At 40.6% G+C, this 24,563-nt stretch overlaps 1 protein-coding gene across 10 annotated transcripts in view; it reads left to right on the top strand.

The window, feature by feature from the left end:
• Positions 1–24,563, top strand: part of EPHA6 (EPH receptor A6) — a 537,720-nt gene that overhangs the window by 286,366 nt on the left and 226,791 nt on the right. Inside the window, exon 2 of one of the 10 annotated variants that reach the window (XM_077342227.1) lies at positions 11,365–11,391. The exons of the other annotated variants lie outside the window; for them this stretch is intronic. The gene's annotated coding sequence lies outside the window, so the exon portion shown is untranslated. The remainder of the gene's footprint in view (positions 1–11,364; positions 11,392–24,563) is intronic. 10 annotated transcript variants of the gene reach the window in all.

Below are 24,563 nucleotides of genomic sequence, written 5' to 3' on the forward strand. Positions count from 1 at the left end.
AGTTGCTCCCAACACATTTCTGAATAGCAGTCTTCCAGGTTCCTTCCTGTCTCCTGGCCATTTCTTCTTGGCTTTCTGAACCTCCGGGATTCAATTTAAATATTGGGATGATGGTAAAGTGGAACTGACCTTGAATGTGTGATATCCAGCAGGATGACTACGAGTGGGGGCAATGCTAACACCCCTTGACCCACCCCAGGCTATGAGATATTTACTCCTAGCATTGGCCAGGAATTACTATTTTGCCTGACCGTGACAGCTCTGCCAACACATTTGTCATTTCTTCTACTTCTGCTACTTTCTGGAACTATGTATGCCACATATTTGAGAGATAATTTGGGGAGGGGGTGGCTTTAGTATGGGAGTTAATACAATTTTTGCCAGTATATGTTCCTCTTAGACCGTTTATGCACTGGAGGTTTCATGCCAGACTGCAGGCTGGAGTTTTAGTCATGGCAGGTTGCCCCACCTCTTCCTGCACACACATGGGGAAGCATTTGGCCCGGTGCACCTCATCCACCCCTGATTTTTGTTCTTGAATGGAAGTTGGGGTAGTGAAGTTCCCAGTGCATAAATGGCCTTAGAGAAAACAAAAAACACTTTTACTCTCAAAGTATCCTCCGTGATGACAAGACAGACTGGACAGAGACTGGATTTTATTTATTTATTTCACTGCAAATTGGACAAGGTTAATGAGCTACTACATCTGCTTTGGGGTTCAGGTACAGAGGGCATGTTCTTATCTAACATGCATGGGAAGGAGACAGATCTGGAGCAAGAAACTGAGCACAATCAAAGAAGGGTGCTTTGAAGCTGCGGATGGCCCCTAATTGTGAAATAATTGTTTGCAAGTTCTAGGCAAGTGAAATGAATTTTAATGGTAGCGTGTTGCTAAGCACATATAGAACTGCAGCATTTGTTGCTATGAAGTGTCAATAATGAGTTGAATCTATACTATTGAATCTTCTTATAAAGGATGGGCAAATGATATACAGGTCTAATAAGTCTGCACCTCAGTATGCAGTGGTTTATTCTCAAAACGACGTTGTTTCAGGAGAAATATAGGGTGGAGGTAGGATGCATTTTGTTACCACTCTAGCTGTAACGTATGAGATGTCAATGTAAAGCCTTATATTAAAATATATGATAATATATTCACCAAAGGATAAACCTTGAACTATATATGGAGGCACATCTTAGTTTTTGTGTTGCTCCTTCTAAAATACTACGTAATTTTTTTACATGTATAGCCATGTAGAACTGATTTTGTGGTCAGTCTGTCAGAAATTTTTGAGATTTTTGTCTGCAAATGGAACACTATGTCTGGGAGAGGGGCACCATGTATTCTTGGTGCTTGGCAGGCACACCAACAGTTAGAGGGCTTCTGGAGTTCTGGTGGATCACCTAGGTTTAGGCCACTGTGTGACACAGAATGTTGACCTGGATTAGCCACTAGCCTAATCCAACATGGCTTCTCTTGTGTTCTTAACAATGTATGTCACTTTGGGCCCCCATTGAGGAGCAAAGTGAGGTATGACTACTGTTGTTAGTAATAATTAACCACTTCAGTTAGCCCTTCAGTTTCAACTCATAACAAGTATATGTTCCTGACCAAGTCCTTACCTCAACTAAATTACTGGTACATCTTAATGCCTTAATTATACCTATGTTCCACATCAGCCCACTACCTACCTACACACTAGCACATATATCAACACTTTGTACATAACCACTTTTATGTATAACCATACTCATTTTAACTGCAGTTTATCCAGAGAGAAGCCAATTATGATTTGCAATCTATGATAGCCTGACAGTAAAAGCCGAGTGTATACATTCCTTGTATTTCACACACTAATTCTTATATTACTAAAAATGCCACAAGTAAAGCTTCAGAGAATTTAAGGATCACTTTTTAGAGACAGTCAGTTTATCTCGACATAAAAGGAGAGTTTTGTAGAAAAAGACATGATGATAAATTGAATGCCAAGCCTTCATAAAACACATTTATGAACATAACCCCAATTTTGTTGGCTTAGAAATTGTATGGATGTATAGACAAGTGATCATTGAAGACTATATGTATGAAAGATCAAACAGAATGATAATGTCCATATCCTTGTGAAGAAAATTAATGGATTTTTCTGGCTGGTAAAAGAAACTACAGAGCAAGGCCACTAGAGTTTTTAAAATAATGGACTAAATATTAAAATATGTTGACAATGAAAATACAAGAGGTGTTTTCCCCCTAGCAGTATGGGAAGAAATACATGATAGATTATTAAATGTCAAGCAAATCTAAATGAAGCTGAAATAAAACCATTGAGTATTTTAGAAATAAAATTAATGAACATTAAAACATAGCTTGTTTAGCAGAGAAGCAAAATCAAAAACTGTTATGGAGGGACAGTAATGTCAGTTGGCTAAATCATTTAAATTATTAATACAATCTCTCCCAATTTAATGTAGTATGATTTAAAAGATTAATTATTATTTCAGGCATTAGTAGTTTGGAGATAAGTGATAAAATTGTCATATCTGTTCCACTTCTGTTCCAATATATATTTCTGGTAAGGCCTTAGAGGAGGAGCTGGTATCATGACTTAAATACCACTCAGCCCTTAACACCCACTCAGGGTGGCTATCCTGCCCCTGAGTGCTTCCTCCTCCAACCGGCTTGCCTGTCTGTCCAGCAGCCAGCCAATCACCTTCCATCCCCCACCCCTGACTACCCCCTCCTCCTTCCACTTCCCTCTGTTGCTTGGAGTCTACAGATCCATGCCACCTGAGAGCTTCCCCTGCTGGTGAGTTCCCTGCAGCCTGCAGCCTGGGGGGAGGGAGAGGCCATTCACAGATCTGTTCCATCCCCCCCGATCTAGCACCCTTTGTATTTCTGAATGTAATGGACTTTGCCTCTAGTATAGTTTATAATTACCCAATTTGACAACAAATTTTACTAGCTTATAATTAGATAATTATCCCATCTGAAGTTATTCTCTGGCACAGAATGGTAAATAAGCTTTTTCAGATAGACCTGGATACTTGCTTGTTGCAATCTGATATATGTGCCAAATTAATTGAGATGAGGAGAGCTGGACTCTTCCTTGTCCAAGCATCCTAAAACTTCATGAGCATTTAACAACTGTCACCATTACTGGGATGTTCAGAATTAGAGTTGGGCACAAACAGTAAAATTCTGGTTCAGTGTTCAGGCTGTTCCCAAACTGAACCCAATGAAACCCAAACCCAATGAAACCAAATGCCCCCAAATTAACTCTCCAGTTTGGTCCAGTTCATTTCACTTCTCCCCACTGTTTCATTCTTTCCTGCTTGGATGAGGAGGAAAGTGAAATGCAGGATTTAAATGGCTGCCAAGTGTGTGCTGGGGGGGATCAGCCATATTGCAAGCCATTTCAGCCTAACAGCAAGTCAAGTGTACATGTCAGCTCTTAGACTGAGATGGCTTGCAGTCACTTAAATCTAACAGCTTGGAAGTAAAAGGGAACAAAATGGACAGGCTAAATGGCTAGTAGACATTTTAATCCAGCAGTTGATGAGTGGACCTGCCATGCTGGTTTAAATGGTTGGCAGCCATCCATAGGTTAGTTTTGCTTCCATCTGCTTCCAGGGCAAAAAACAAAATTAACCAGTGAAATGGATCACAGACAATTCAGCCTAACAGCATGGTGAATGGTCCTGTCAGCTATAAAACTGAAATGGCTCACAGCCACTTAAACCTAGCAGCTGACAGCTGAACCCACAATACTCAACTGCTAGATTTAAATGGATCAAACAGCTGAACCAAACAAAAGTCTGGTAAATGTTCGAAGAATACGCATTCCCCAAACTTTCATGCTGAATTTTGGCTCGTGAACCAACTTGTACCATCCCTAATGGTATGTTTCCTAGACATAACACTATTTCTGAATATTAGTTAAATATGAATTCTTGAGAAAAACTTCATCAATCTCTACTTCAGACATGTTAAAGGATTACAAGCGAAGTCCTAGAAACAAAACATTTCATTATCATAAAGAGGGCTGTATATTGTGATGTATAGTTATTTAAAATTATTATGTTTGGATGATATATGGACCAAAGCATTGTATACAATTGATGTCTCATAGAAATGAAGAGACTTTGTTCTGGTTTTAAGATTCTTATAATTTTGTTCAGCATTGTACAGAAATCCTTGGAACTTGAATGCATCAATAAGCTCTTGAAGCTCTTAAATAGCTTGAATGGTTTCCCCCTCAAAGATGATTTACATTGAGCTGTATATTCCCACAAGTGCAAAGAACCAAATTAAAATAATCAGGCTCATTTCATTTACTTGGTATCTTTATCACTGACTGATACAGTTAGAAAAGTCATTACTGAATAATCTAGTTTCAATTCAGTACAAGTTATTCCCAAAATAAGATTGTGACTTCAGTCCTGTAATTAGGAACCTTTGCCATAATACTTAATTGACTGCTGAAATTCTTCACTCACATTAGCAGGCTTCTGTTTTCAGAGTTTGCCTAAATATTTCTGAAAGGGATTTCAATTAAAACACAATCTCTGGTGTTCCACCTTCATGACAAGCAAACTGAATGATTCTTTTCCTTTCCCAGCAAGAGGAATTAGTTTGGTCAAAAGCAGTAAAGGAAGGCATTAATCATGGCTAGTCAGTCTAAGGGAGGATAAATTGTGCTTGTAAGTGTCATGACTTTCACATGAACCTTTAGGGAGCATGTTCAAAGTGAAGGACATGGTAAATTACAAACCAATTCTGCTGATGTTTGCTCTGAGGTCTTTAAAGCAATTATGCCTGTAACAGGTTGCTTCAATTCATTTGCTACTTAAAATGTAGTTTCTTCATTATACTCTATAACCCCTTTCTAAGAGTATATGCCTTTCCATATGGATTTGCCCAAGGCTTTCAGTTCAGTGAAAGTTTTCATGTATATACACTGATGGCATTAGGTTGTGCATGTTGGAATTATGTTTAAAGGAGATTTAAAATTGCCGGAAGTTTTTATATTTTTACCATCTTTAGAAATCTATTTGTTTTATGGCTGAGTTAGTTTCAAAATAGTATTTCTAATAGCATATATTCACCTACTCCTGACCAGATTTTATAATGAAGAAAGCTTCCATCTCCACTTTTAGGTTACATTTTTTTTAAAAAAATATTATTTCACCCCTAAATAAAATCCAAGTTTGCCACTTAGGAAATAGTAGCATACAGAGTTTATATAAAAAGATAAACTTCACTAGGGGAATGCACAGTAAATATTCCATTTTGCAATGTGTAAAAGCATGCTTCCCATAACCTCAAGCAGAAGCATGCCTTGATTATTCTGTATTAGCCTCTGTACTATTGTGATAAAGAAATAAAATATCTAGGTTAGGTTCAAGGCAACAGTAGCCTAAAGCTTTTTGGCTGCCTATAGTGAAATATAGCTTTTTCTTCTGTTCTTTTTGCCACATTTATTTTGTTTTAATTTATAGTATTTATATACCAGTATTTATTTGTTTGTTTACATTTGTATACCACTCTCTCCTAAGACTCTGCCTATCAACAAGGATCAAAGTGATTTTGTTAAGGAGTGCTAAAATCGCAGTTCACAGAAATGCAGGTCAAAAAAGCTGGATCCAAAAAGAACCTACAAGAAAGGGCAAAATAACAATCCATAGAGCTGGTCTTGCTTCCTCCTTGGTACTGCTTTTCTCCTCCTTGCCCTGCTGCAACTGCTGCTGCTTTTTCCTCATTGCCTAGCAATCTTTCCCTCTTTACCATTCAACCACCCCCACCTCTTTGACCTGCCCCTTTGACCTGCCCCTATTCCAACTTCCTTCCTTGCCCTACCACTGCCTTCTTCCCATTCCTTGCCCCATTTTCTTGTCACTGATGCTGCTGTGTTTATGGACTTGCTAGGCAACCTCAAAAATAGGTTCTGAGAGTTCATAATGTAGCATGGCTGGAATGTCTTTCCCCCCTGTAAATTCAACAGTTTGGTTGATTTCTTTTTTTTTTTAATCTGTAAATGTTTGCTAGAGCCTGAAGGCTGACAAGTTTAGAAAATTCCTTTATATGTGTACATAGATCATGGGGTGTATTTTTGCATCTATACTTTGGGACTTAGACTGCAGACTTAGACATATAGATTTCCAAAGGAACTATCCATCATACTGACTTCTACCAATAAGCTACCCAAAGTATATCAGAAAAGCTTCCCTTTACATAGTCTCTAGAACATTACCGAAGTGAGGGCCTTCTTCATGTCCTCAGGAAGCCTGTTTCAAAAAACAGGATCAGCCTATTTAAAAAGCCTAAACCAAAGACAAAAACACAACTTTTGCTGACCCAAACAGAGAAACAACTAATAATCCCTAAAACATCATCTTATCTTACCATCATCATCATCATCATCATCACCATCTACCTTGTGGGCACATATAAGTAGAGGCAGTCTGTAGATATGAGGGTCCCAGGTCATGAAAGCTGTTAAGGATTAACTGGCAATATTTAAATGATCTTAAATCAGGTTAATATGTTAAAAACACATAATCCTTGTCAATAGTCTCAATCAGTGGTCCCCAACCCCCTGTCTGGGGACCGGGACCGATCCATGGATCAGTTGGTACCGCGCCACGGCTCCTCCTTGTCCTCCTCCCCGGCTGCTACCTTGGGGGCTGCCCTGCCACCCTGCTGCCAGCTCACCTTTGGTGCTCTCCAGCGACTGCCATGGCTGGGGCTCCCCCTCGGGCGGCAGGAAGTTAAGGGGCGCTGGTGGGAAAGCAAGTGGACTAGGGACCCAGGACTCAGTAAAATTGGCAAGCATTGACCGGTCCTCGGTGATAAAAAGGTTGGGGACAACTGGTCTAGATGTGTTATTCTGAATCTACTGTAGTTTCTATGCTTTCTTCATGGCCAGCTCTACATAGAAGATCTGCTTTTTGTACCCTGCTTTTTACTACCTGAAGGAGTCTCAAAGCAGCTTACCATCACCTGCCCTTCCTTTCCCCCACAACAGATATTAGCATGGTGAGATCAACTGATTTTTAAAATAGAGACAATTTCCATGCCATATGCCTCTGAACAAATACACTGGTTTACCTCCTTTTCCAGTAGAATACAATTCCCAGTCTCTTAACAGAATCTGTTAACAGTAAAGCCAGGGGAGAACTGCTTCTGGATGATCAGCCTTCTCAACCATCTTCACCTCCATTTTAAAAGGATTAAGCTTCAATGTGTTCTTCCTAAGCATAGATTTCTGACATGGTGGTAACATGGAGCTGGCTGCCTCTGGAAGCTTATACAACATTATGACTTGCTGGATATCATCAGTATATTGAAAATTGCCCTACTCCAGTGATCTCACTCAGATATTAACATTGTCTATCATACTGAGCCATGACATACTCTGCCCGAGAACTCCAGTGCTACACAGACTTCAATAACCATTCTCTTCATACAATCAGGTAAAATAACTGAAACCGTTTTAGTGCCACAGCTCTAATACCAATACCATATTCTAAGAATCTCAGAAGATTTATATCATTGCAAGTGGTTTATATAATTGAAAGTGACTGATAAATTTAGCAGGACTAACAAGGAATAATTGCCTGTCTATTTGAATACTGCTGACAAAAACAGCCAACTACAACAACCAAAGCAGTTTTCATGCAACAGACACACTTGCAGCCTGATAAGAAAGCATCATGGGCAGATAAGTTGCCCAGCTATTTTCACATATTTCCCATGGCCTAGCCAGCTTGATGTATGGGTTAGAATGGTGGGTTAATATTTGGGAGACCAGATTCAAATAACAGCTATGTCCGGGAAAGTTGCTGGGCGCTCATGGGCGAGTCACACTTTCTCAGCCTAACCTAACCCTGAATGAAATGGAGGAAATTAGGTTGACAAATGCTTTGGGTTCCCATTAGAGAGAAAAACAGATTATAAATGAGTAACTAGTTTGGCGGCTGCTTCGAAGTGATTAATCATATAGTGAAACAACAGAATCCTAGCTGTTCACAGGACAATTCCGCACCCAATTCCACCCCCCACACACACACCCATCAGAGTTTGCAGCCAGCTCCAGGAGGGTCAGGGAAACAGGGCACGGGGCTGACTTCTTAGCTCCATGTCTGTCCACTAAACTTACAGAAGGCTGCACTAAAGTGAGAGAAGCAGGGTATGGGGCTGTCCACAGTTTCAGAGAGGCCTGCTGGAGAGAAAGACCGCACCAAACAGTTGATCCTAAGGATCTTTCTCTCCAGCAGACCCTCTGAGACCATGGATATTCTCATGCTCTGGCTCCCCAACCCTGTTGATGCTACACATTTACTATATGATTAACAAATTATGATGATTTATGGAATTTAAGTCACTTCAGTATGATCACATAAACTGCTAAAGCCTATGTTGTCCATCTCTAATCTGGTATTTTGTAGGTTGGAAATAAAAAGCAATTTTCTTTTATTAATGCAACTCAGAAAAAGAATGGAGTGATTCAGGTGGCTGGTTTGTGACTAATTATAATGATTTTTCAAAACCAGATGGTTTCATTTACGTTAATTAATGATGACTTTATGCTGATGATCTGAGTTAATATTGTACTAAGCTAATAGTGGTCCAATATTTCAGCATGATTTTATCAGGAGAAAATCATGTTCAGATATTTTTCTTCCTAACTTGTTGTACATGCACAGTCCATATGACTTTGATTTATGATGCTACAAATGATTACTATTGTAAGATTAAGCATGACTGATATAAATTAATGTCACTATGCTATAGTAGTCACTATCTATTTAACAGCTATGAAGTAATATGGCATTCAGAAAGTTTAGCTTATCCAGTCCAACCGCTGTAGTGATGAAAGACACTGTCAAACAGGTATACAAGCATAACATCTCATTTTAGATGAGGTGTTGGCAGCTCTGATGGACAGGTAGTGAAAAGAATGGTCTGTATGCAGAAGCAGCCTTGCATGGCTCCTTCACTGAGAAGATTCCTGATTAACAGTCTGGAAGGCCAGAGGGGGTATCCAGACCTGCCATGTTCTGTTATGGGAATGGACAAAAACTACACTTTCTGGAACACAGGTGGCTGCTGGAGAATGGCTCTTTCGTGTTAAGGAGGAGAGAAAAGGCCAGCAAAGATAAAGGCTTGATGGCAACAATTATGATAGATGGTGTCCAGACATGTGGTTGTGGTAAAGCTTTTGCTTCAGGCAAAAGTCCTGCTTGTGGGGGTGGTTAGATCTAAATTATTGTTGTTTCTTTCCTGTCCCTCAACAAGCAATTATATTATTAAAACTAACGATCTATCTGGCCACTCCACGTGTTCAAATGGTCACAGCATCTTCCCTATGAATAATAATGAAAAATGAGACAACCACTTAAGGGTGGAAAGGATGTGAGAGAATTTTATATGAAAGATGTGAACTTAGAATACAGAGAAATTTAATTCTCTCTCTTACACATACAGACACCAAAAATAGAAACAAAAACCATCCAATGCACAATTAATGTATAAAATTCTTTTCCACAAAGTGCGTGAATGGCCACTAGCTCGGATAGCTATGCAATCAAAACTTGTGAAGGATAGGCTTGTCAGCAGTGATTCGCTGTGGTAGCCTAACACATCAGGAAGAAACCACGGGACCGGAACTTGTTGAGGAGAGGTTAAGTGAGTTGAACCATAGATTCAGCATTTTGCTGTGGTGTTTTATGTAAGAAGCTTTCAGTTCTGTTTCTGGAACTTGATAAATTGTGTGTAAATCAAAATACTAACATTTAAAAAGAGTATGGAGCAAACCAACAGAAGAATACAAACTGCAAAGAAATCCACTCATTTCAACATGAGCTAGGAAAAAAAACAAAAACCACACAGGCTTTCACTATATCGATTCATCACGATGAAAAAGGTAACACATGTTTATACATTTTTAAAGGATGCAGTGTAATCAAATATGAATTGTATGTATTATGAAACATAAAAGAATACTTAGAATATCAAACCATTGTGGCAGTAGAATTTCCTGTCTAAAGTTCATTGTACAGTCTTTTCTGGAATGTTGTTCAGGTATACAGGTTGTGAGTGATCCTAGATTTATTTATTGATTGATTGAATTTCTAGACCACCCTCCTATAAGACTTGGGACGGCTTATATAAAACATCATAGGTATACATTGAAATCTAGTGATAGTAACACAACAGTGGTTCGAAAATTGAACATAACAGATTATAACAAAACACTATAACAGATTCACAGTGTGACAACAACTCTCAGCTTTTGACAGTGGGAGGTCAGCATGGCTCAGATCATGGAGGGGGTGTTTGGGGGACCAACATATGTTGTTAAATAGGCTGACTTCAACCAAATGCCTGGTGGAGAAGCTCCCTTTTACATGTCTTTCGGAATTGTGGCAGTTCAGGAAGGGCCCTGATCTCTTCAGGGAGCTCGTTCCATCAGGTGGGGGCCAGGACCAAGAAGGCAGGCCTATTATCTTATGTTTGGATACCTCAAGAATACCATTTGAATCTACCATTGTACTCAGATAATATAGATCTTATTCTGTATGGCAGGTAGGCACACAATGTCTTTTGAATTTTGGAATTACTTGCCCAGTTCCTTGAGTATATAAAAAATACAGTAAAACTAGAAATATAACAATATACAAAACTATAATATATCAATACTTAAATGATTTCAGTATATATACTAAAAAGTACTGGGTGTTGAATGAATTAGCATGGGAAGGAGGTTCCACAATTGAAGCTCCAGTTTGCAGCAGAGACCAAGAGTGTTTTTAACCAACAATACTGAATTAGAAGAATTTAGGTTTTTTTTTCTTTCAGAGTTATGCTTTGCCAGTCAAAGACTTCACTGTCATGGTGTGTTCATATTGGACTACCTTGAAAGACTCTGTACAGCAGATATAATCATTGCAGAATACAATAGCCTGACCCCCTGCAGACAGAAGTTGCATACTATAGCAACTCTGAAAGCTTCCGTAGGTGTAACCATACCTCTGATACAATGAAGTTTAATTCTTTTGACCTACAAACAAGTGAACAGATATATGAGACTGTGTACTGCATCTGTCAGTGTTCACCATCCATCATTTCCTACCAAGGGCATGGTAGCTGTGTGCAAACTGAATTCTCCTTTCACCTTCAAAGCTCACTTGATTCTCTCATGGTGCTTTCTTAATTGGGCTGGATGTTAGTGACTGTGGCTGCATTTTCCTATGAGTAAATCCCATTGAATAACATGGGGTTTGCTTCTGAGAAGATCTACATAGGATTGATCCCAGTGTTTGTTTACTTATTACAGAATATTCATACACCTGCCTTTCTTCCAGGTATCCAAGGACCAAAGGTGGGATAAGGTATAGTAGATGTTTATATAATATAATAGATAAAGATAATTCAGTCCAAACCATACAAATATTTAGACACCCTACAATGATTCTAACTACAGTTGCTTAAAACTGAATTTTTGGTTACTTGGTAAAATAGACATTTTGCAAGTGATATTATGCTGCATTAAACTTACAGCAAAATGGACTTATCCAAAAAGAGGCATGCCAGTTATGTAGTAATTCATTCCCTGGAGTAATTTAGCACAATTATAAGAACTTCAGTGCTGCCCTATGTGCATTTTTATTAATGAATTATAACGATAGGCTTAATTATATGAACAGTTACTTTTGTTTTCCACTGATCCTGCAGTTGTTCAGTAAGTATTATTCTTCTCTTTTCATGTATGTTACTATGTTTACGGCATATCTTCTGGAGACAAGATAAACCATTAATACTCTGCAGAATCCTCAATAGATTGTGCTGCTTATTTTGAATTCTGACCTTTTTTGTGCATATGTTAATTTCATGATACGTGGCATTAAGCTATAATGAGTGCTGACAAAATATAGTAATATGTGCATGTCATGAACATTTAATGATTCTACCCTTTCAACAAGCATTTTCTATCTTGGTTGGAATCAGCATCTCTAAATTAAAAGACTGAAAATCTATTTGACTATTCCTCAAAGTTAATGAACAAAAATGTTTGGCCATTAGTGATAAGTCTGATCTGAAATCTAGAAACAGATGATTGAAAGTAGATGGAAAAGAGAGCCCATAAAAACCCATGAAATATGGGGATGATGGGAAGAGCAGTAGGAGTGAACTGTTGTACCAAAAATCACACTGTATAATGATTATAGTTTTGGGCTCTATTAACACAAAAGGTAAATTAAGGCTAAGATGAAATGTACACTATAGAATAGAAAGTGTATATGGTTAAATAGTAATATGAAAGAAGCCATAAAACAGAAAGAAGACTGAGTGTGGGGAAACAGACCTGCTACAAAATAGAATTGAGTAGGGAAATATTTGACTAGGTACTGCTGAGGGAGGAGTATGCCTGGCTTCACACCAACAGCAGCCTCAGACTTTGGCAGGCCTAGTGACTGACTCAAAATGAAGGAAGGTATTGTGTTCAGGGCTGAGCCTGGCACTTTACTCCATCAAGGGTCTCCAGCCAATGGTTCAAGTCAAAGGTCAGGAGTCTAGGGTCCAAAGCTTGGAGGCCAGGGCAGAGGACTTGTTCAGCTTGTTCTTTTTATCCGTCCCATTTGCTAATGCATTACCTGAAGTCCAGGTGTTGCTTCTTACTGCTTCCTGTTTGTAATGACTCTCGTCCAGGAATTAGCTGGTTGCTGTTAATGTTAAACAGGTGCTTCTTCATCTCTCTCAAGCTGTCAAATGCTATCTCCATCTTCTGTGCTCTGATGGTTCAGGAGAAGCTGATGGTGACTGAAACATTGGTCTCTTGCCAGAATGTGCAGCCTGCTGGGAAGCATTCTTGCTTCCTGAAGCCTTTTTTCACTGGATCTTCTTCTTGACACATCAGCTAAGGCAGACATTTCACCAGTGCAGGACCTGATTTTTTCATTTCTTCATTTGTAGAGGAGGAAGCAGCTGACTGGCTGAATCCCCTGGGGTTCAGGCAGGCAACCAGAAGAGGGATTCAGCAGCAACTGGGGCATATGCAGGCAGGCAAAGAAGCCTCTTGAAACATCAAGGGAGTAGAACATCCAACCTTCGTTCACCAGGGGCCCATTCCTGAAGAGAGAGCATTGGGTTAGTCCAGAGTCAGCCCTCCTCTATGCCCTTTTTTGAGCTGACCTAATAGTTTCCATGATGCTCAGGGATAGGTGGATGACTTAAGAGAGAAAGAGGGTAAAAGGAGAGCTAGAAATCACCTCATTTCCATAAATAAGGTAAAGAAAAAGTAACACTGAAGGGTGCTGCAGCCCTGGGCTCCAACCCATTTCTGGGAATGTCTGACAAAGGCTTCCTTTACAACATAGAAGTCTTGCCAAAAAAGCAAGCTCTTGCAAAGCAAATACATTTTGGTAATAGAATGCTCAGAATGGTGAGGCCCAAGGATTTTATTCCTACCAGTATCAGCATCATGACAGAGGGAAACACCAGTTTGACTTTTGCATTTTAATCATGGCATTTGTCCCAGAGAGTGGTAATGCAACCACCAGCTTGAATTCAGAGCATAACACTATCTCATCTGTTTAAAACTGTGGGCTACCTCCTCAGTCTGAGAAAGGTGTTTCTCATTCTCAAGCTAGGCTATTCCTTTACTTCCTCAAAGTCACCAGAGGCCTGGAGGGAGCTGATATAAGGCAGGCCACAGCAACCAGCAGATATACAGTGTAAGACTCAAGGAACTCAATTAATTTTTCTTCCTTTATCAACATAAGAAATAAAGTTATATATTTTGTTATTCCTCCTAGTTTTCTTGTAGTTTCTTTATGAATTGCATGCAAATATTATCTATTTCTAAAGGGTGGGGCAAATGCTAAATATGAATGTTGGACAGTCATATAAATCAGAGAAATAAGTTCTTCCGTGTAAATCAATGAGTAGTGGTTTGGTTCTTTTGATTAATCAGTTTGCCTCGAGCTTCTTGTTTCAAAACATACTCAGAGCAAACTTTAACGTCCTACCTATGCTCATGCTGTAGTGGGTTATTGCTGTAATAAAAATTTATTCTGTTGGGAAAGAAAGTGCTTAGAACACTAACCTCTTTCTTTCAGACCACTGGGATTTAACTATGGCACATCCAGTTATAAAAACAGTGTTTTATTGATCTGAACTGTAGAATTCTTAACTCCAGTTTATTTTCCCTTTGATTTTTAAAAAAAATCTATAACTGCCATAACTTAAAATCCTTAAAAACTTAACATCATTGGCATGAGAGGTTTTAAATGACAAGTGATAAACTGAGGCTGCTACTGGCAACATCAAACAAATGTCATGTCTAAGGGTCTATCTGTCAGTGCATGCATTGCTTCAAATTAAGTGTGACACATTGGTTTGGATGCTAATTGCTATCTTGAAATAAATACTCTACCACTGACTGGAGAAGGCATCATAATATTTTTACCATTAAACAAACAAAATGTCTGACATATTGGGGGAAAGGACATCACCAATAAAAATTATTATAACTGATATATAGATACTTTCTGGTTGTGCATGTCTGTGGCTAATGTTATTTTGAGAACATATATTTGAGATAGATCTCACATAAACCTTGTTAATTTTCTGAAGAGAAGGGGGAGTTAATATTGATTTATCAAAGTAATAAAAGGGTATTTTCTTTCCCTTACATGCATGGGAATGGAACGCTAATCTGTTTCAGTGGTTCCAGGTGTGGGACAAATGTTCAAACTCCTTCTCTTTCTCCCCCCATTAGATTTAAATATATTTTAAACACTGTTCAAACAGTGGATTGTTATTGTCATCTAAAGTAGCCTCTGTAAAGGCTACTTATCTACTGTAGATATTAAGCTTTGTATGAGAAATGGCAGAATCTTTTAAATAAAAAATGTCAGCAAAATCAATCCCAATGATCCCAGTTCTTGTCATCTAGCACACTACAGAATAAGTTTGCTCCTGCTTTTGTGCTCAGTAATGGTACAAAAGTAAACTGAAATTGGTTTCTTATTGATTTAGTTACTGAAGATTTATTGTGACATGAATTTTTTAAAGTACTGACTACTTAATTAGGTGTAATTAGATGGCCCATATTGGTCCACACATATATTTATGTATAAATATAACATTACATACATTACATACACATATATTTGTGTAGATGTATTAAATGTCATTGGCCATATGGGAAGGGAAGGAATGGAATTTTTGTCCATGCTGGCTCTCAGCAGTTTGGAATGATTGCTCTTTTTAGGCGTACACATTTTAAAGTGTGTTGTGATGTACTAGGATTATGGAAGAAGACCCTGAAGACAGTCTATTGATACCCAAGTACATTTTGCATCTGTGTTTATACACACACAGTAGATTAAACTCAAATGGGATGGTGCCATCCACCAGGGTCCTGCTCCCCTCCCCACAAAGCAGCTAGATATACTGAATATATGGTATGACGCGTGATTGCTGTTATAAACTGAAAAATTAGGTGTGGGATTTGGAATTACAGAAGAGATCAGCTTATTGTAAATCATGCTAAGATTGACATTATGGTTTCCATCACCATTGTACTTGTCACATGGCTTCTAAGTGATCAGCAGTGCAATCCTTAAAAAATTAGACTCTTTAATGTTCACTGAAGTCAACAGCCTTTGAAGGATATAGCTGTGTTAGGGAATGCACTGCTGATAAGTGAGCAGGTTCCTAATTTCAGTTAATGCCGAGAAGGTTCTCCGATTGTCAGTTGCTACAGCAAAGTTAAAAATCTTTTTCCTACAGTTTTTCCTACAGTTGTAGCAAAAGTGCTTCCCCTATGAACATACAAAGCAGTTTTTATTAATCTTTTTTATTTTGTATAGACAAGAGATAGAAAGAAATCCATGTTACATACTGTCTCCCTTCCCCACACTCCCGCAGTCTTGCTTTTCCTTTCAGTTGGCAAGGTAGTCTGTGAAAAAATGTCACTGTTCCTGATGTTCTTTCAGAAATTTTTTGTTAACAGTGCTTGTAAGTTTCGCCATTTTGGCTAGCACAGCCAGTTTGTTAAGCCACACCGTTGGTGTTGGGGTTTCTGGTGACTTCAGCTTTTAGCCAACACCAGCCTTGCTGCTGTTGTTGCATAACAAAAGAGATGTTTCACTTGTGGTAGTAATTTATCAGGATATAATCTTAACAACATGTATTCTGGTTTCAAAGGAAATTTGACATTAAACATTTTTTGTATAATCCGATGGACTTTTGCCCAAAATTTTCTCAATTTCCCTCATCACCACCACATATGAAAAACTGAACGCACTTTAACATTGCATTTCCAACAAACGTTATTATACCCATTAGCCATCTTTGCTATTGTTTTAGGTGTGCTATACCATCTGAAAATGTCTTGTACCAGGATAGATTCAAATGGGTAGCCATGTTGGTCTGAAGCAGCACAACAAAGCAAAATCAGAATCAAGTGACAACTTTAGACGACATCTTGAATAAATCTTTGTTGATCTTATACCAGTTTTCTCTTAAAATTTGACTATTCGTCAGTTCAGGGATTTTGGTCCATATGTGTTCCCAGTCTTCTATTGTGATATTAATCTCAAAGTTCTGCATCCATCTGTAACCGCTTGGTGAGTGCTTTCATATCTGGTTAAGGGCCTGGGAGGCAGAGAGTGGGCAGGGCCAGTCCGGGTGAGGGCCCAATCGGGAGGCGCAAAGTGCCTTCCAATTGGGCCCTCACCAGGACAGGCCACAGTTCTAGCCAGTCGGGTGAGGGCCCAATCGGAAAGCGCGAAGCGCCTTCCAATTGGGCCCTCACCAGGACAGGACAGAGTTCTGGCTAGTCGGGAGGCGCAAAACGCCTCCCGACCCCCCCCCACCCACAGAGCCTAGGGGCTAAGTGGGCTGTTGGCCCAATCATTGGGCCAAAGTTCTGACAGGCCTGACCACCCGGCCCAGACAGGGGCAATCTGGAAACATCACTGCCAGTCAGCCCCTGACCACCGTAGCAACAGGAGGTCATTAGGACAGCCAAGGGTGATGAGAAAAGAGGCTTGCACAGGCTGTGCCAGCCCTTTTCGCCCCAAGGCTCTCCTAACTGTCACATCCAACTGTAACTTGCCTCAGAGCTGGCAAGAGGCTGGTGAGTGCTCTCCCTCCCCCTCCCTTCAGGCCTGCTGGGAAGGAGCCTCTGACAGCCTCTGACTGAGGGAAGAGAGACGTTTCCAATAGCAATGCAGGGGAGTCTGAGGGCATGAGTGTGGGCATTCCTTTTGATCGGGGGAGCTTTCCCTTCAGCCAAACAGCTGGCTGAGAGGGAGGCCACAGAAAAGCCCCTTCTCTGCTCAGGGGTTAGACACAGCCAAGTCATGTGAATTTCTTCTTTACAACTCTCTGCAGATTTGAAGCCTACTGCACAGTGTTATTCTGCAGACAAACCTGAATGTTCTTGCAGAGGTTCTTTTGTCTCCTGTTTCATCTGCACAACAACCCTGTGCAGTAGGCCTCAAGTCTTTCAATTAAACAACAACCTGTGTGGGAGGCCTTAAATGTTTCTTCTCGACCACAACCCTGTCCAAAGTAGCCCTTTTTGCCTGAGGAGCTGATCTTTATACTCTGAAGATGAGCTGTAATTCCAGGAGCTCTCCAGGCCCCACCTGGAGCCTGGCTACCCCTGGGTTAGAAATATTCCTGGAGGTTTGGTGGTGGGACTTCAAAATCATACCATGCCTCAGAGTCTGGCATCCAAAGTAGCCATTTTTGCCTGCAGAGCTGATCATTATAATCTAGAGATGAGCCGTGATCTATATCAGGGGTAGTCAACCTGTGGTCCTCCAGATGTTCATGGACTACAAATCCCACGAGCCCTTGCCAGCATTTGTTGGCAGGGGCTCATGGGAATTGTAGTTCATGAACATCTGGAGGACCACAGGTTGACGACCCCTGATCTAGATAGTATGTTAGAGGCTTGCAAACTGCAATTGTGGGGGGGGGGGAGTTGTGTCCATCCTGGGCTATGGGCTATGGCCAGGCCTTACCAGCAACTGTTTGTATTCTGGGGCACAAACAGACAGACAAACCAGCATCAGTCCTGTGAGTCTGGAAAGTGCAGGAAGATCTAAAGAAAGAATATTTACAGCCTGAAATTATAAATAGTGAACAAGTAAATGGCTGGAGAGACATGGGAACTGAAGTGACTTTTTGCAACCTTGGCCTGGCAAATAAAAAACAGTATACAAAATCGTACTATGGTCAAGACTGCTGTGCGCAGAGAGACCAGGCTGCCAGCTTCAATGTGAGGCTCTCTACCCTACCTCCGTCATGGGGAGTCTGCTATGGGGAGAGGAAGGGAAGATGATTGGAAGCTGCTTTGAGACACCTGAGGCCTGATGGGTCACTGCATCCCATTCCCAGTTCTTTCAGACCTCTCACAGCCCCACATCCCTCACAGGTCGTCTATTGAGGGGAGATAAATGGAAAAGGTGTTTGTAAACCACTTTGAGACTCCTTTGAGTAGTAAACAACAGGGTATTAAAAAAAACCAGTTCTTCTTCTAAGGAGCAACCATGAAAAAGCATGTGGACACATAACATTTTATCAACAGTGAAAAAATGGAGACAGAAGGAGCAGGGTAGACATCTGTGTACTGTGACTACCCCATGTGTATTAGGGCAGGGGGACATTTCAATGTCTGTGGCCTAATTCACTAAAGGAAATGTCGCAGAACTGGGAGGAATTGGTTGCCATGTAATCTCCCCTTAAGAAGAGTGTCCAGTCTGATTTTCCTTTCACATATCTGAAGACATGGCTCTGGAAAGCTCATCTGTAACCACTCTGCCATAATTCCCAAAGGTCAGTCCTCTCCCATACTAAATGAACATTCCAATCCACAGTTTCTTGACACCCATCTCTCCACACCCATGCCCTCATTTGTCACCACACTACCACAACCTCCTACACAACACACACATTCAACCCCATCCCCTCGCAAACTGAACTCCTCCCCTTCCTCTTCCCACCGCCAAGCTCTAGCGCCCATTGTATTCCTGGATACAACGGGCTTTGCCCCTAGTTTAATCATAAATGTCAACCTGTTCAATTTCTGTATAATATTTCAAGAGCAATTTATATATTTGACCTTGCAGATATAGTTTTTCTTGGAACAGAAATTCTGAAAGCGGAGGAACTCGTTTCTGCTTGTTTAGTAAACTCTGATTTAAACCTGGAGAGTAATTGATTATATTCTAATCACTGCATTTCTACTCCCTCTCTCTTTAGTCTTTACAAGTCCTTTAATTCTCCTATTTTTTGACACCAAATCTCCATATTTTATACAGGTAATCCTTTTTTGTTGCATTCTGCTAAAATAAGCCTCAGTCATAGATTTCATCAATGAAGGGAGCAGGGAAAGCCTTTTTTTTAAATATCTGTTCCATATATTTATCAACCCAGCAGACCATAACTATATGAAGTTCTGTAAAAATATTTTTAGAAATTGCTGCTTGAATCTCAGTGGGGACTCCAACAGCATGTTTCCAATCAGAAGCTGCCAGTCAAATTGCTTATTCGGATAATGTTGTTCAAGTACTATAGAAAATTTCTTAGAATAAATTAGTGGAAACATCCAGGGCAAATTGTTTTGAGCAGGTATACAACAAGAACAGGATAACCTTGTGATAATCATACACGGAAATGAGTATCCGTAATTCAGTTAGTTGAGCTTGAATCACATATGAATTTGTTATGTGGAAAGATCTGTTGGTGCACCCCCTCAAATAGAAATTATAATGGATGTGACTTCCTTTTGTCCTGACCAACGAAATGTGCTAATAAATAGGCGGCAGAGGTGGAGGCAGAGTGTGTGGGCCTTGGTACAGCCTGGGGCTAGCTGCCAAAGAAGAGAAGTGGTGGCAGTGGAGGGTGCAGGCCTCAGCACAGCTGCAGCCCAGGGCCAGCCACCAAAGAAGAGGAACAGTGGCAGTGGAGTGTGAGGGCCTACATGCGGCTACGGCTGGATGTGTACTGATCCTGGATGATTTAAGCTGATCCTGCATTGAGCAGGGGTTGGACTAGATGGCGTGGAGGACCCTTCCCTGCCAAGATGTCTGGGGCTTTGCTCAGCTGCCACTGCTTCCACTGCCTGTCTTCCATGGCCAGCCCCATACTCCCAGAATCAGTCTGTTGTTGATGATGTTTCCACATAATTTTCGACAATCTGATTCTCAGGAAAATATTTAAACCAGGCTGAACATATTCTTTTGTTGAACTTTAAGAATGGATCTGATCTGTACCTTGGCACTGGGGCTCTCTTTGTGAAATATTGAAATTGGCCATCTACTTGGAAGTTACTTTGATGACTGTTAATGTAATAATTATATTTGCTTAGGCAGGGAGATATTCTATTCATTGCACTAAGGGCTCAGACACCAATATTTGGCATAAAATGGGTATCAAAAATTATACAAATGACAATCAGAATCCAATACAAATATTAGTTGGGAAAGAAATTCTTGGCTAAGTTGTTTTTGTCTTTCCTCTCATTGCCTCATTAATAACAGTTTGGAAAGAGGGAAGCTTTAGCAGGAACTAGAATTAAGCAAAGTCCTTGGCTGCTAAGGATAGTCCTTGGCTGCTTCTCGTCCTTCCTCTGATGGAAGCTGTCTAATTAATGTCTGCTAATTAATGTCTATTGCCCTTTGGAAGTTGTTGTTTTTTTACTGAAAATCCAAACAATGGAATGGATGTTTTCATAAAACTTTGTCAAGCTGCCTGTTTATAGAAAGCAATCTTGTGAAAATATTTTGTTTTCTACTGAGAATACAAACACACACACACACACATATAATGACTCAGGGGAAGGATTGTATTTGGCTAATACTGGTGATCTTTTAATAGTGTTTATATGTTGGCCCCATCTCTACAAGTTTTCCACCAGCAAAACTGACAAATTTTCTGTGGCCATTTAGGAACTGAGACTGCATTTTGTGGCAACTAATCTAGTTATTTGCAGCATCCTCTAGCCTGTTTTTATACTATCAGGAATGGACAATTGCTGGAGATTTGTTCTAACTCAATTGAGTCAGTAATACATTTTATAAACTGGATGGGCTATGAGGAATTGTGGGAAGAAGTGAAAGTTTTAAAAATATTGTCTTTAAATATTGCCTTCAGGGATTGAATAAACTTGTTGTTGTTAGGTGCGAAGTCGTGTCCGACCCATTGCGACCCCACGGACAATGATCCTCCATGCCTTCCTGCCCTCCACCATTCCCCGGAGTCCATTTAAGTTTGCACCTACTGCTTCAATGACTCCATCCAGCCACCTCATTCTCTGTCGTCCCCTTCTTCTTTTGCCCTCGATCGCTCCCAGCATTAGGCTCTTCTCTAGGGAGTCCTTCCTTCTCATGAGGTAGCCAAATTATTTGAGTTTCATCTTCAGGATCTGGCCTTCTAAAGAGCAGTCAGAGCTGATCTCGTCTAGGACTGACCGGTTTGTTCGCCTAAATAAACTAGTATCTTCTATTTTTTCCTTTTAATAGTTAAAGTACTTCTATTTTACCAAAGAATAACATATGCTGTACTGTTTTAGAAAGTTCCAGGGAGCATAAGTTGGTCACTCTACTTCTATTCAATGGCCTCCTTTGCCTGCCCTAACTCCCCAGCTGTCCGTTTAGCTTCTCTCCTCTTGGGGGAAGGGAGTGAGAGGGAGGATTTAAATAGCTGATGGACATTTAAACAGAACAGCTGATCAACCTGTCAGCCAGGCTGTTCAATTTAAGTGACTGGCAGCCACTGCAGGGCTCCCTTTCACTTCTCCTCCTTCCAAAGGCAGAGAAGTAAAAAGAAGCACTGGATTGGAATGACTTGGAGCCATTTAAAGGGCCCAAATCACCCAAATAGATTTATATTAGACTAAATCTATTAGGGATTGTGATCTGAAGGTTTTTTGAGGTGGGAGAAATATGCAAAATTGAAAATCTCTAACAATACATGATATCTATATGACTGATAGTCAATTCTGCAATGTTGCTACAGAAAATGTGTGGAAAGAGAAATTGATCCATGAGAGAAATTCCCCCCTCATGGCTTGAGTCAGGGAGGATCCAGTCACTGAAGGGCAGGCAGGCAGGCAGGCAGGCAGGCAGGCAGGCAGGCAGGCAGGCAGGAAGGAAGGAAGGAAGGAAGGAAGGAAGGAAGGAAGGAAGGAAGGAAGGAAGGAAGGAAGGAAGGAAGGAAGGAAGGGTGATGGAGTTCGTTGGCATGGGGTGGTATTGAGAAGGAGAAAGTGGAAGAGAGAGAGACAAAAATCACAGTAGGTACAGGGGGGGAGAAAGAGAAAAAGTAGAATGATGTAAAGTAAGAAGAGGAATGTGGGAAGGGGGAGACAGAGAGAGAGAGAGAGAGAAGTGATGGTGTGAAAGGGAATTAAGTAAAGAGAAGTCAGTGAGATGGCTGACCCCTCTTTCCATATATCTAATTCCAAAACAGACTATAGAGTGTGAATTAATATACAAAATGGAGCTTGGGACAGGTGGAGGGATTCCTCCAGAAATCTGATGGAAGTCAGCTTGCAGAGAAATCTGAATATATTTATTGTGGAATTTAAATTACTCAAACTAACAGAAACATCTGTGGCCTTGAGAAAAGGATGTCCACTGAGCTCTCAGTATTCATTTTAGATGTTGCTAGGCACCTACAATAATATTGCTCAGCCTTTGCTTTTGGTAAAGTAAAGTGATGGAAAGACAGTGGCAAATTGAAGGGTAAAACAGCTCTGGTAACTGTCCTGTCTCTCTCCCTTGTTGGAGGAAGACTAACTAGCTGCAGGCCCAGGTATGACCACCATAGACTATCCACAACAATTGGGCCAGCCCAGCAGTGACCACTGCCAACTGGGCCCAGACTTGCTGCATCCATGACTATTTTGACCTGGTTTGACACAAGCTAGCTCACCTTGGCGCAGCTGCAACCACCAATCAGTTGGGTCTAGTCTGGCCCAGCAGCCACCATGCAACTTGGTCCAACCCAGGAGTAGTAACTGGACCAAGAGGTCACCACATAATTGAGCAAGGTTCTGTGCTGATGGTAACTACTGCACAACTGGGTTACCAACCTTCATCTGGGGCCTGGAGTTCTCCCAGAATTACAACTGATCTCCAAACTTAAATGGTGAAATGGGCAGTTTTGGAAAGGAAACTCTGTGTCACTACATCTCTACTGAGCTTCCTCCCCTTACTAAACTCTTCTTACCCTTGCACTACTTTTAGATCTCCAGGGCTTGTGTAATTCAGCACTGGCAACCCTAGCTGATAGGTAGGAAGAAGGAAGTGGGAAAAGGAGAGAGTATATGGGGGCTGCCAGAAAAAGGGACAGAGAAAAAGGGACAAAAATAGGGAAGAAGATGCAAGGGAAAATGAGATGCACCCTGCCTGTGTATGTTGTTAAATCAGATATTCTCAATGCAGCCACTACTGTAAGGAAGACATTTATTACAGGTAAAACCACCTTTTAATAAAAAGTACACTATATATAAATAGTGCATACTGTATACTGTATATATACATATATGTGTGTGTGTGTGTGTATATACACACACACATATATACATATATATATATATATATACACACACACACACATATACACAGTATACAGTATACACCATTTATATATATAGTGTACTTTTAAATGAAATTTTGGCCTTGGTCACCTTGAGCTGTTCTGTCTAGAAGCACAATTCTGCAGTTTACTGTCTGTCAGCTTGAGCCAAACTTCAGCTGAATTACGCAGTTTGACCTGTGGTGGCTGGTCGAAGATGCTCCTGCCTCACAGCTGAGAGTTCAACTATGTGTCCTTTTGTTCCTTTTTCTTCTCTGTGGGTCCATATGCTCCACATAAATATAAGATTTTCTTTTGGTCACTGGAAACACATTTCCTAGTTTGCCTTGCCTTTGTGAAAAATGGCTGTATTTGATTCTTCCTGTGGGTGTGGGATCGGGGAATGACACTTCAGCGACTTTCAAAGAGGTCACTTCTCTCAAATGAGGGGGGCTTGTGAAGAGGTAAAGGTATCCCCTGTGCAAGCACCGGGCCATGTCTGACCCTTGGGGTGATGCCCTTGAGCATTTTCATGGCAGAGTCAATACGGGGTGGTTTGCCAGTGCCTTCCCCAGTCGTTACCGTTTACCCCCTAAGCAAGCTAGGTACTCATTTTACCGACCTCGGAAGGATGGAAGGCTGAGTCAACCTTGAGCTGGCTGCTGGGATTGAACTCCCAGCCTCATGGGCAGAGCTTTCAGAATGCATGTCTGCTGCCTTACCACTCTACGCCACAAGAGGCTCTTAGGAAAGGAAAGGTAAGGAAGGTCAAATACCTTTTGCAAGCCTGGAGACAATTTTAAATGACAATCCTAGAAGTTCAGATAAAATGTCTACCACAAATTAGGAAAGGTACATGTAGGTGTTTTTTTTAAAGGCCTGCTTTGTTAATGAACAAAATAATGGAAAGTAAAAGGTAAGAAGGATTCCTTTAAGCAGTGTCAGGGCAGCCCAAGTAAGG

This window comes from Paroedura picta, chromosome 6 (assembly GCF_049243985.1).
Source record: "Paroedura picta isolate Pp20150507F chromosome 6, Ppicta_v3.0, whole genome shotgun sequence".
NCBI lineage: Eukaryota > Metazoa > Chordata > Lepidosauria > Squamata > Gekkonidae > Paroedura > Paroedura picta.